The following is a 13,706-nucleotide window of genomic DNA, read 5'->3' as shown; positions in this document are numbered from 1 at the left end:
CAAAAATCGACACATAGATCAATGGAACAGAATAGAGAACCCAGAAATGGACCCACAAACATATGGCCAACTAACCTTTGACAAAGCAGGAAAGAATCTCCAATGGCACAAAGACAGTCTCTTCAGCGAACGGTGCTGGGAAAACTGGACAGCGATGCAGAAAAATGAACCTGGACCACTTTCTTACACCATACATGAAAATAAATTCAAAATGGGTGTAAGACCTAAATGTAAGACAGGAAGCCATCAAAATCCTAGAGGAGAAAGCAGGCAAAAACCTCTTTGACCTTGACTGCAGCAACTTCTTACTTGACACGTCTCCGGAGGCAAGGGAAACAAAAGCAAAAATGAACTATTGGGACCTCATCAAAATTAAAAGCTTCTGCACAGCAAAGGAAACAATCAGCAAAACTAAAAGGCAACGAATGGAATGGAAAAAGATATTTGCAAACAATATATCAGATAAAGGGTTAGTATCCAAAATCTATAAAGAACTTACCAAACTCAACACCCAAAAAACAAATAATCCAGTGAAGAAATCAGCAAAAGACATGAATAGACATTTCTCCAAAGAAGACATCCAGATGGCCAACCAACACATGAAAAAATGCTCAACATCACTCATCATCAGGGAAATACAAATCAATACCACAATGAGATACCACCTCACACTAGTCAGAATGGCTAACATTAACAACTCAGGCAACAGCAGATGTTGGTGAGGATGTGGAGAAAGAGGGTCTCTGTTGCACTGCTGGTGGAAATGCAAACTGGTGCAGCCACTCTGGAAAACAGTATGGAGGTTCCTCAAAAAACTAAAAATAGAACTACCCGACAACCCAGCAATTGCACTACTAGGCATTTATCCACGGGATACAGGTGTGCTGTTTCGAAGGGACGCATGCACCCCCATGTTTATAGCAGCACTATCCACAATAGCCAAAGTATGGAAAGAGCCCAAATGTCCATCGATGGATGAATGGATAAAGAAGATGTGGTATATATATACAATGGAGTATTACTCGGTAATCAAAAAGAATGAAATCTTGTCATCTGCAACTATGTGGATGGAACTAGAGGGTATTAGAGCAAAATTAGAGAAAGACAAATATATGACTTCACTCACATGAGGACTCTAAGATACAAAACAGACGAACATAAGGAAAGGGAATATAAGAATATAATATAAAAACAGGGAGGGGGACACAACATAAGAGACTCTTAAGTACGGAGAACAAACAGAGGGTTCCTGGAGGGGTTATGGGAGGCGGGATGGGCTCAATGGGTAAGGGGCATTAAGGAAGCTACACCTGAAATCACTGTTGCACTATGGGCTAACTAACTTGGATGTAAATTTAAAAATAAATAATTTTAAAAAATCTTAAGTATATTTTCAAAGCACAATTTTGCTACAAAACATGAAAAAAAAAAAGTGGGCTCCCCAGGCACCCTGACGCCCTCAGCTGCTCTTCTGTGCCACTGCTGGCTCCCAAGGGGACCTAAGTGCCAATCCTTCACTTGAGGCCCATGCACTACGGGGGGTCTTCCCCAAGATCACACAGTTCCGGGTTCAAAAGGTGACCCAACGATGGTAACCTTGGTGAGTTGGGCCCCAAGATTCTTGGTCACAGAGATGGCGTTTTCCTGAGCCGCCAGCCCCTCCCACCTTGGGGGCAGCAGGGGCTCCGGTCAGGAGGGGCTATGGGCAGGCATGCTCAAATACTCCACTAACTCTCACGGCCGGTGCCAGATCCCACACAAAGCAAGGCCACCCTGTGTCCAGCCTGCAGGGAGACCCACCCCAGTGCTAGGGAGGCTGCCTCGAGCCAGCCTGGGGACTCAGCACCACCCCCTGCTGCCCAAGACGGACCAGCAAGCCAAGGAAGCCAGGGTGCTGAGCTCTGTGCTGGACAGCAGTCCACAGCTGCACCCTGGGGAGCCTCAGCACTCACTGTCACTATGGACAGGTAAGGGACAGAAATTCAGGGTGGTCACCTGCCCTGGGAGGGTGGGGCCCAGTCCATGTGTCCCAGGCAGCCGCTGGACTGTGCTTCCCCCCGACCCTGGCCAGCCCAGGAATTATCACACCGTTACTCCCCCAGGGCTCCCTGCCCTCATGGGGGCCTCAGTCCTCCAGTGACTGCATCCCACCCACGTCCTGCCCATCACAGCCCAGAAGGCCACAGGAAGGAGCAGCCAGGAGGGGCCCATCTCTTCGGCTTGGGGTGGTGGCCCTTCCTGCAGCATCTGGGCTGAGGACCCCATAACTGGACTCCCCAACTGCACAAGATCCCATATTGCTCACTTTTCAATGACATCAATATAAGTGTGCGTAAATGCACAGAAACACGTGGCCGTCCATGACCACACTAGTTACAGAGTTTACTGCAAGGGAGCTGGACAAGGAGGAGACTTCCACTTTCCTTCTACACATTTGTAAACTATTTGGTAACTTTTCTAAATGGCACATCTATTTTGTCAGTGTTAAAGTAACTTTGTTTTTCAGTACAAAGAGGCTGAGTTTTGAGATCAGCAGTTTTTATAAAGGCATGTTAAAGAGGCTGGGCCTGTGAATGGAAGCGGTCACTGCCGCGGGGCACCTTCCAGGCAGGGCCCACAGGGGCTGCGTGGGATGGCCCCAGCGCCTACCCTGCCCTGGGACCCACACAGAGACGCTGCCTGGGGCTGGGTCTCCAAGACCAGGTGTCCTGCCCACGTGTCCTCCTCTGTCCCCTCCTCTGTGCCCTGAGCCCGTGGGCCTCTCAGAGCCCCTTCTCTGCCCCCACTCAGTCCCTAGCGGAGCCTCCCGCACCAGCCCTGGGCACTGAGGGGGTTCTGGGCTCTGTGCCGAGTGGGCAGGGATTTAGGGCACCCTCAAGTTTGAATCCCACTCTTCAACGGCCAGCTCCTGGCCCCTGGACAAGTGTCCCTAGCCTCAATTTCTCCAGCCATTAAATGGGGATGAGGGCGACCCCTGCTGAGCCCCCTGCTCAGTTCTGCCGGCCACCCCCACCTGGCCCCGTGGTTCCTTCTGTCCTTGCCCATGGGCTCCTCCTCCCAATCCCAGCACCAGCAGGCATCGCGATCACTGGCCACACCCCTGTGTGTCCTCCGCACCCCTCCTGAGGAAAGGGCCCGAGTGGCGCCTCCAGGATACCTGGGCTCCTGTCTCGGTGGGGAACACACAGCAAGCGCAAGCATAATAAGAAACGATACGCTCTGACTACCTCACACGAGCCATCAGGGACACTAACGCCAGCACCAAGTCAGCTCATTAATCCTCACAAGCCTCACAAAACCCGTTATTCTCCATCTGCGGCAGAAGAGGACAAGGCACAGAGAGACTAAGCAACTGGCGCAGGTCACACAGCTAGATTGCCGCAGGGCCAGGATGGCAACGAAGGCAGTCAAGGGGACCTGAATCTGAGCCCGGCTCGGCCACTGGCAGCTTGTCAAGATCCTCGACCTCCCAGAGCCTTAATCTCCCCACCTGTGGAATGGGCAGAGGGTGCACTACTTCAGAGATTTGCCGGGAGGATGAAATGGGCACTTGTGTAAAGCATCGCACAGCAGACACGGGATCACCTCCCCATCCCGGAGGAGCCACCTCCCCAGACACGCCTACTCAGCACCCGACACAGGCCACGTGGGTCCTCTGGGACAAAGGAGCACTGGATTCTTGTAGACACGCAGGCCCCCAGAGGCCTCAGCGAGCCCGGGCCTACACGGATGCTCGAGAGCGGGTGCCAGCCCGTCAGCACCACCGGGGGGGGGGGGGGTTGTGGGAGTGCGCTCATCCTGAGCCAGGACTCACCCTTTCTCGGGAGATTTAGATCCTCTTCTAAAGTATCGCCGCTGCTTCGAGTGGGGCCCAACCAGCAGGACCTTCACCTGGCGGCTCACTAAGATGTAGGACCTGGAATCCCAGCCCAGGCCTGCCGGCTCAAGGCTACGTTTCTTTTTTTTTTTTTTTTTTTTAATTTTTTTTTTTAACGTTTTATTTATTTTTGAGACAGAGCATGAACAGCGGAGGGGCAGAGAGAGAGGGAGACACAGAATCGGAAGTAGGCTCCAGGCGGGGCTCGAACTCACAGACCGCAAGATGGTGACCTGAGCCGAAGTCGGACGCTCAACTGACTGAGCCACCCAGGCGCCCCTCAAGGCTACGTTCCTGAGGACACACTTGTCCCTTTGAGAGCGTTAGCCTGCAGGTGAGCCAGCTTCCCCCAGGTCAGTGCTGCGGCTGGACACCAGAACCACGCGGGTCTTTAAAAAAAACACTTCGCCCAGCCCACCCTCCGCCCCAACGATACAGATTTAACTGGCCTGAGGTACGGTCCACGCACTGGCGGTTTTTCAGAGTTTTCCAGGTGAATATGGGAGCAGGAGGCACAGGGAGCCCCTCTTCCACCTCTGCTGCCTGTGGCTATGTCCAGACGTGGCTGGAGGCTGTGGACACTGGGAGGAGAGCTCTGGAAGCTTCCTGAGGCCAGGCCCCGGGGGTGGGGAGGATGGAGCTGGGCCGGGCCAGCTTTCCACACCAGCTTCCTCCACACCAGCTCTAGGTCCTGAGACTGGAACCCGCACCTCTGCTCCCAGTCAGCTGGGGCCAACCCGGACTCACACCCAGCCTCCTCCGACTCTCTGCAGCCCCTCCTCTGTTCAGGCAGGAAGGCGAGCACCTTCTAGTTATAGCCGCGCTCAGCTCCCGGTGAGGCAGGTGAAAGCGGTTCACCATCTCCTGGAAGCTGGGCCTTGAGAGCTTCCCACCTACCTCACAGGGCCAGGTGGGCACAAGGGCAGGCCCACGTGCACAGGTACCCAGGTGCTCCTGCTCTGGGGAGACCCGGCCCTGAGTTTAGAGACAGCAGCCATGTGCCAGCGCTTGCCCATTCCATGCCTGGTTTAACTTGGTGCTCTGGGGGCACCATCTATGGAGGAGGGGAGTCCTGCCTGCCTCTGAGCCCCAAGTCTCAAGGGTGCCGGGGTGCCAGGGGAGAAGCCAGGCCACTGCCCCTCCCGGGCAGAGTGGCGCTTTGGGGGCTGGCGTGGGATGGGGGCAGCAGGACGGAGAGGCAGAGCCCGAGGGCCCCTTCGCTACCTGCCAGCGGCAGTGTCCCGCAGGCTGGCCGTAGGTGAGGTGGGCCAGGCGGGCAAAGCGCTGGGGCAAAGCAACTGGCCCGGCCCAGCTCCATCCTCCCCGTCCCTCCCCCGGGGCCTGGCCTCAGGAAGCTTCTTCCATCTTCCTGCCCTTTCCCACCACGCCCCCTACCACTTTGTTCCATCCAGCACATCTGTGGCTGCTCCCCAAACAGGAAGTGACTACAGAGGGGCCCCCGCGCAGCTGCCGCTGCTTCAGGGCTCACACCTGCTGCCCCTCCACGGTCCAGTAAGGGACATGACCTTGGGGGACCCTCAGCCCCCTCAACTCCATCCCTAGAATGCTCCTTGTCTGCACCCCCACCCATGACCACCTGCCCACATCCACCAGTGTCCTTTCATGTGGGCTCAGGTCTGGGACTACAGTGCGAGAGTCCAGAGTGGAGTCGGGAGGCACGCACTGTCTCGACGACAATGGGGAAGCCTCTGAGCTGCGCTGAGCCTCAGTTTCCTCCCCTGTCGATTCGGTGTGTAGTTTCTTGTTCCAGGTCCCTGGCAGGGCAGTGGTGAGGGCTATGGAGGCTCATAGGAAAGGAAGGAAGGAGGCTCAAAGGAGGAAATGGAAGCTACCATCCTGTGAGTGGCACCTGATGCCACTGTGGGCCACCACATCTGTGCTTCGCCTCGATGACACCGGAGTGGCCCGGCGCTGGCTGCCATGGCTTTGAACCCACTACCTCTGGCCTGGGGCCTCACGGCCATCAGCAGACCACACGCCTCCTGCCCTAGGCTGTGGGCTCGCGCTGAGGCCAAGCGCTGTGGATCCATCCAGGCCCTGTGAACAGCTCAGAAGCCAGGGTGTAGCCAGGTTACCCCCCAGGGGCGAACTTGGACCAATGGGACATGGGAGGCAGAGGTAAGCTCCCCTTCCTTACCCCAGATGGACCCCAGACTTACTCACAGAGGCTCCCCAAAGACATCAGTGAGACCGACTCCTACAGGAAGGCATCCCCCATATCCATTCACCCCCTCCATCCTTCATGCTTCCCTGGGACCACACTCCCCAGTAAATGCTGGCACATCCGCTCTGGCTCAGGCTCTGATCTCTACGGAAGCGGGGCTTGGAGGAGAGCATCTGTTTGTCTTGTTCCTGCGCCTCCTTCCCATGCCTACAACAGGCACACGCCTGTGGCCAACTGTCAGATGAGGACACCGGCCCCTGAACTTCACAGCAAGGGTGTGGGAGTGCAGGAGGGGAGAGCGCATGGAACACGGCTTCTAGCCCAGAGCAAGTGCTCACGCACCAGGCAGTCAGAGTCCAGAAAGTAAACGCTGTTGTCTGGGTTCTGCTCAGCCTGGCTGAGGACTGCTTGCACGTGGTCCTCGATCCTGGGTACCTTCCCACAGCACAGTCTGGAGCTCTGCATCAGTGCACCTCAGCCAAAGTACTCAGCTCCTGAGTACTCGCAGCTGCCCCGCGTGTCGCGCACATACACGCACACGTTCTAAGGAACACACTGACAAAAGCATCGGCAGCGTGGATGCTGCCTGGACGGAGGGCCCAGGAGAAGAGAGAAGCACAGTGAGCGGGGCAGACGGTCTCAGAGACCTCGAGAGAATAAGTGGCAAGAACGCAGGCAGCCCCAGGGCCACGAGAGACCTGGCAGAGATGGGGAAAGGGTTTTGAGGGGCTTTCTGTAGAAGATTATGAATCAAATTCCCTTTTGAAGCCTCCGAAGAGACATTAGCTAGAGATCTGAATGCCGCTCGCTGGCACAGTGCTTTTCGATATGGCCCTAGCAGCAAACTCGGGCCTTGAGGGCTCCACGCCCCTCCATCGGGCAGCAAAACAGAGGAGGGCATCTGTTTCCAGCCACACGAGTGCAAAAGCCAGACGCGCCCTGGGAGGGACGCACACATCATACCTTCTGTGACCTGGGACACAGATCTTCTTCTCCAGCTGGGCACAAGATGGCCTTCCCAGACCCTGCACCCCACTCGCATCTCCCCCTGATCTCTCCCGGCCCCTGGGAGCTGCAGCTCTGACAGAGGCCCAGGACCTGTTGTGAGCACCCAAATGTGCCCATCGCTCCTCGCCTCCATACGCTGTCATGTCTGCCCAGGCCTGGGTAAGGGCTACACTCCTTCCTGAGTGCTTTTCCTGCTTTCTGTACTGAGACGCCCAGCAAGGCCCCGGGGGAACGGGGGGGGGGGGGGGGGGGGAGGGCACACCACCCAATGGTCTTGTAAAGCACTCCCACAGCTGATGAGCTGATGTCACAAACAATTTACTTGAACATACTTGAGTAAGGAATATAAGTGACATTGACTCTAGAGAAACATCCAGTTGCTGCAGTAACCGTATGCAGAGGTGTCCGTGTGTGCAACTGTCCCGGCAGTGCTGTGCACCTTCTGGAGGTGTTCTCATGCCCAGGGTCTGCTTTCATCTGAACTGGCCTTCATCCCTGGCCTCTCAGCCCCGGAGGGAGCCTCCAGTTCACTGCCTCATCCCACAGGGGCTTTACCCTCCCAGCTCTGGGCAGGAAGGGACTCGGGGCGGCCAGGTGGGGGCAGGAGCCTCATCACAGGAGGGGCCATGGCCTGTCCCACCGCTGGGCGCCCTGGGGCTCTCAGGCCTCCTGGCCTCTGATAACCAGCTACCTGCTCCCAACACCAGCTCTGCCCCACAAGGCATCTTCTGGGAAAGAGGAGGCAGGGCTCAACCCCGACCCAGGGCTTTTGCAGGAAACAAGCACTTCCTTCAGCCCAAGAGGGGACTGACAGAAGACCGCCAAAGATAACTGGCTACCCTCAGCCACAGCCAACTTCGCCCCAGTCGATAGTAGGGACGGCAGCCCGTGGAGGCGACGGTATCCTGCATAACAGGACAGGAACAGTGTCAGGCCTCCATTCAACTCTGAAGGAGAAGAACTGGGGCAGGTTCCCAGGACAGTCAGAACTTTAGGACCTCTTCCAGATCCTGGAGTCTGCAACTCTCGAAATTTCTGAGAAACACAGAAGCAAAAACAAGCTTTCTTTTGACTAACCTTGTTGTACTTCAAGTGTTTGTCATCGGGACTTGGAGGCCGGCCACATGCCGGGCATCACGCGTCTCACTTGATGCAATGCCCCCTAACCCGGCGGGGCGGGGCAGGGAGTGGGGGTGGGGCAGCACAGAGACACCCATTTCTCAGATGAGGACACTGAGTTCACAGCGCTTCTATAATGTTGCTCAGGTAGGCCGCGGCGAGTATGTCTGTCCCACAGCCCTGTTCCTTCTCAGGACTGTCACTTCTGCTCACCAGTGTCCCTGTCTGGGGCATGACCCCCTGAGCATCAGATGTAGGCTGAGGCCCTCACCCCGGACACATGGATAAATGCACATTCCCACGGCATTCTGCATATAATTCCAGGGATTGATGGGTTCCCAGAAGCTCATCTATGGTTAAGAATCGCAGCTTCCTGGAAAATGGGGACAAAAATGGCCTCCAGGGCCCATCCTGCACGAGTCCCCAGGGATCTGCCAGGAGGTGGAAGAGGGACCCCGATCGGCCCTTGCCTCTGCCAGGCTTTGCAAGGGGTGCTGCTTTTGGAGGCAGCACATGGGCTTCTATTTTTTAACCTACTCAACAAAAATGAAGCCTATTTTTAGCTCAGCAAGCTGCAGGGCATCACAATTAGCAACTGAAAATTACACATCTTGCCAGTCTCCCCTCTTTTGGCTGGAGGAGAAAGAGAGAGAGACAGAGAGAGACTGGGTGGGGAAGAGAAAGTGCTCCTGGAGGGAGCTGGGTCCAGCCTGTGATCCCACGATGGTGGGCCACTTAACCAAGAGGGTAGGATTTGGCAGAGATTTCAGAACGAGTGTATTCATGGAGCTATCTTGGGTTACATCCTGGCTCCAGAAAAATCCAGCCTTAGTGGGAGCAGGCAGAAGCCCCACTGGCACTCAGAGGCCGCACCTGGGGAGAAAACCATGCTGGCTACTTGGACCAGGGCCAGCAACAGCCAGGGCTGGGGAGGAGCACCATGGACCCCATCACCCTTCTAGGGCTGTCTGGTTCTCTGAAATCATTTGCACTGGGGTGGGGGAGGACATGAGGTATTCCACAGAGCCCTTCCTCCTTGCCCACCCACCCACCCATCCATCCATCCATCTACCCACCCAGCCAGCTAGCCAGCCATCCACCCACCCACCCACAAATGTTAACGAGGACCTGCCTAGACATTGTAGACCCACCAATGAAGGAAACAAGGCTCTCTGTCCCCACTAAGCCCCCACGGAGCAGGCTGTGGCTGCCATGCATGATGATCCATATCTGTGGCTGTGATATTAGAGGTCAGCCGGGGATCAGTGCTCTGGAAGAGAAGAGGGTCAGGAGTGTGGGGACAGAGCAGATGGTCACCTAACCAGGCGGAGAGACAGGCCTCCCTGAGGAGGTGAAGTCTGAACAGACTTGAAGGAGACTTCTGGAAAGGGAAGAGCACTGTGAGCAGAGGGAAGGGCTGGTGCCAAGGCCTCTGGAGCCTTCCATCCCACTTGCCCCCTGGAGAGTCTTCCCTGGAGCATGTCCTCCTTGCTCATTTCCAAACAAATACTTCCTGATCATCTATCTTTCAGCCATGCGGGGGCCGTGGGCGGGGTGCCCTCCCTGCCTTCTCCACTGCCTATGTGGGTCTCCAGGGAGACTCTTCTGGCCTTTGTCCAGGATGAGGCACCCCTTCCAGGAGGCCCTCCTGGGATCCGAAAGTGACCCCTCCTTGGGGCACAGACCAGGGAGAGGAATTGGCTGAGGGGACCTTCACTTTACACAGCAGGGAATTCTAAGCAGGAGGTTGCAAGGCAAATCTGTGAATGAAACACTTGTTTCAGTGCATGCCCCCCACCCCGCCCCCAGCCACTTCTACAGGATTCCCGGTGCATATGCAAAACCTTCCGGTAAACCTTGAGTGGGTCCTTGGCAGCCGTGAAGATTTTGGCCTACTCTTTGGACCCTCACAAGTCACACCGCCTAAGTGGGGGGCCAGCAGTGAGAGGGGGCTACCCCTGCCAAGAGAAGGCCGTCAGGATGCTGAAGGTGGCCTCGATTCTCCAGAACACTGTGACTCTAAGTTATTAACTTACGAGTCTGCCTGCTGGGGGTGGGGGAAGAGTAGGAAGCTGAGTTCGGTGAGTGAACCAAGGGGCCCAGCTCACCTACTGGCTCTGCCGCCCACTGGGGAGGGGTGAAGGGAGTGGGGAGAGGTCCAGGAGCCCTCCTGGTGAGGACAGAGGCTCAGGGACTCACATGCGTTGTGTCTGCATATTCTGTGCCTTGAGGCAACGGCCAGCATCTTGGGGCCTCCTCCCTTCCCCAGCAAAACTAAGGCCTCACCCCCCACTCAAGCAGGACAGGTCAGGTGGCAGAGGCAGCGCCTCCTTCATTTCCCCAATCTTAATCTTAATCTTAATCTTCCCTATCCTGCCATCCTGCTGTCTCCCAACTAGTATCACAGACCAGAAAATGGCAGCAAAAGCGGGAGGGCCAGCAGTGGGCAGGTCACTTCACCGTGGCCTCTGGAGTCCTATCTTCATTGCTGGGTGCCGGGGGAGGGGGAGAGGGAGAGACCTGCAGGGCCTTCCCTCCCCCCACCTCCTGGATCCCACTAACTGGCTGGAAAACCCTAGTGGGAGAGCCCAGACTAGCTGGGGGAGCTGCGTTGCCAGACCCTTGGGCTGGCGGAGGTGGGGGGTGGTTGGGGGCTGGAAGCCCAGAGGGCGTAGCGCCCACAGCCAGGGAGTGAGGAGTGGTGGGGGGTCTGAAGGGAGACAGGGGGAAGGGGGGGGTGCCCGCCCCAAGCGCAGCCACCTCCCTTCTCCAGGCCTCCCTCCTCTCCCCCTTCTCCGATAACACCTGTTATTCATGACAAGCTCAGTGTCCCCGCCTCCTCAGCTCCCCTTCCCACTCCAATGCCTTGGAGCTGGAGCTGCACCCCTGCACTGGGCATTCAAACCGTCTCAGGCAGTCTCCATCCCCACTAGGGGCCACGTGGCACTGGCAGCTGCCCAGGGACCTGCCAGTGGCCACAGGTCCCTCGGGGCATCATCTGCAAAAGGCACAGGTCACACCTGCTTGAGAGAGTCTGTGTTTGCAGCCCACAGTCACTTCCAGAGATTCTGGTGGGTGCAAGAGCTTCCAGGAGCCAGGACGCTGCAAGCCATACGTCGCCCCAGCCCCCCAATAACCCCAGGCCTGCCCTCTGGCTTAGGGGGTTGGGTCCTGGGCCACTGGGGAGCAGACCTGCTACCCATTCGTCTCTGGCTCCCCCAGCCCCGGGAATGAAGGACCACCCACCACAGCAGAAGGGCGTGAGCAGCCCCCAGCCGGAATTCAGGTACTCCTAAGGCAGGAACCTCCTTCCTGGGGGCTGTCCTCCCCTCCTCAAACCCCAGCCCTCAGATCTCCCTAACTCGGAGTTGATATGTGTCTCTCTTAAGCACCAGAGAGCTCTGGTCCTGTCCGCTGGGGCCACACGCTGCAGATACTTGGGGTCTGGCTGCAAGCATGAGCTGGGGGTCCAGGACACTGGCAGCTGGAGCCCCACCCTCCTCTGTAAAACACCCGCACCTCCAGCACCTGTTTCAACAGGCGGTAGCAAGCGCGCCATGAGGCCACCATGCTCGGGACATGCTCAGTACTCGCCGGTTTGGGTGGACTTGTCAGTTACCCGCTTCCTTCCTGACACAGATTGTGGGGCCTGGTGCTGACCTCTCCCTGATCTCACCTCTCCCTCTCACCTCCCCATGCCCAGGTCAGCCAGTAGGCCCCCTCCTGCACACAGGAAGAAAGTGGAGAGAAGCTACCCCCTGCTTCCAGGCAGGCAGACCCATTGACTTGGCTGCGCTGCCCTGCCCTGGCCTGAGGGGGCTCTGAGCTGGCTCTGGCCTCCTCGGGGCGGCTGCTCGGCCCCTGCCCAGGGTGGGAAGTGGCAGGGGTGACACGCCCCTGTGGACAGGTCCTCATCCCTCCTCCCTCTGCACCCCATGGACTTTCTATCACGGAAGTCCTTGGGAGGACATGGCCTGCCCCCTCCCCGCAGGTCGGGCCAGGGAGCACCCTGCACCTCCCGCCTCTGGATCCTCCCAGCCGGGTGGGCATCTGGAGCTCCTGGAGGACAACGAGTGACATTCCTTACATAAACCAAGCTTCAAGAAATCACCTTCACAGATGCCCTGAGGAAGGGCTATATTTACCTCGGCGGACCCTCTGGGCCTGGCGGGGCGGTCCTGGGGCCCTGGGGCCCGGTGGAGGCCTGCAGGCCGGACCCCTGCCAGGAGGCGGCTGCTATGGGAACCAGAGCGAGGCAGCACCTCGCGGGGCGCCTCCGCGACAAAGGCCCGGCCTAGGGAGCGATGCTGATAATTAAAGCTTTGTTACGGACGCATGATTCATTTTTCTCCCTCCGGATTCCTTCCTAGCACCAAATACTATTCGAATTGACTGAAAGAATCTTGCCGTCTCCTCTTCACACTCCAAAGTACAAATTCCGCCGAGCCCGGCTGTTTTCCTCATTTTTTTTCCTCCTTCTTTTCTCCCTTTCTGTCCAGTCAGCTTCTTCTGGTGGCTGCTCAAGGGACAGAATGTCATTGTCCACCAATAACCGTCCCATTATTGAGGCCGGAGAGGCCCAAGGACAGAGCAGGTAGGATTTCAGAGAATCCCTGCCCTTTCCCGCAGGGCGGCGGCTGGCATGCTGGCCTCCCACTCAGGCCACTCGGGCCCCGCGTTCCCCGCCCCTTCCCCTCTGGCCTCCCTCCCTCTTGGGCCGACTCCACCGGATTCCACAGGGGTCACCCCAGCACTTCTGCACATGGGCGGGCGACTTGGCCTCCTGGAGGCTGAGTGGGGCACAGGCTGGGACAGGAGAGAGTGCAAACGGAGATAAACATGGGAGCCAGTCCTTTCATTTCTGGGAGCCCACTCAATGTGCCCCGAAGGAGGAGGGCTGGGGGACCGGGTCACAGACCCCCACCTCGCCTGAAATCACCCTCTAGGGCCCCCTTTCTATGTGGAGGGTCCACTTGCAGGGCTGCTACTCAGAGCCTGCATAGTCACTAGAGAGAGCTCCGGCCATCAGGCCGGAAGAGCCCAGGCTCCAGGAGGGAATGGGACAGTGAGGGGACCGCATCAGAGTTGGGGGTCTTTGAGAGGCAGGGAGTCTGGGCCCCTCAGAATGGATGGGTGCGGTGGGGTACAGGCCACGGCTCAGACCTTTCAGGAGCGAGTGCCAGCCTACACCTCCGAGGCTGCCTGGGGTTGCTGGGGTATGGAAAAAAAAAAAGAACACACAGTTCCTTTATTTTTAAATGACATCTAATTAGGCTGAGCAATGATTTTCCTTTGTGTTTAAAAACAAATAAAAATCAATTTTCTTTGCTTGAATTGTCATCCTCCGGGCAAACGCCCAGAGTGACGCCCCTGGGACCCCGCTGCGCTCCAGGAGCAGGAGGGTTCTGTGCCCCAGCCTCTCTGGTGGGCCAGGGAACCACGGCCTTGGCCAGGGGCCACAGCGTCTCAGAAAGACCAAGGCACATGTCTTGACCCTCCAACAAAAAGCTCCCACTT

General features: G+C 57.3%; 1 protein-coding gene across 6 annotated transcripts in view; it reads right to left on the bottom strand.

Annotated features, from left to right (window-relative positions):
* The window catches only part of RASGEF1A (RasGEF domain family member 1A), an 86,883-nt gene that overhangs the window by 14,805 nt on the left and 58,372 nt on the right, over positions 1–13,706 (bottom strand). The window contains exon 1 of one of the 6 annotated variants that reach the window (XM_045040363.1): positions 12,335–12,483. The exons of 3 other annotated variants lie outside the window; for them this stretch is intronic. The gene's annotated coding sequence lies outside the window, so the exon portion shown is untranslated. Of the gene's footprint in view, positions 1–3,814; positions 3,994–4,346; positions 4,674–12,334; positions 12,484–13,706 lie in introns of those variants that run through there. 2 more of the 6 variants (XM_045040362.1, XM_045040360.1) reach the window with 2 other exon arrangements.

This window comes from Felis catus, chromosome D2 (genome assembly GCF_018350175.1).
Source record: "Felis catus isolate Fca126 chromosome D2, F.catus_Fca126_mat1.0, whole genome shotgun sequence".
NCBI lineage: Eukaryota > Metazoa > Chordata > Mammalia > Carnivora > Felidae > Felis > Felis catus.
Note: the sequence above shows the minus strand (reverse complement) of the source record. Positions and strands in the feature narration are given on the sequence as shown.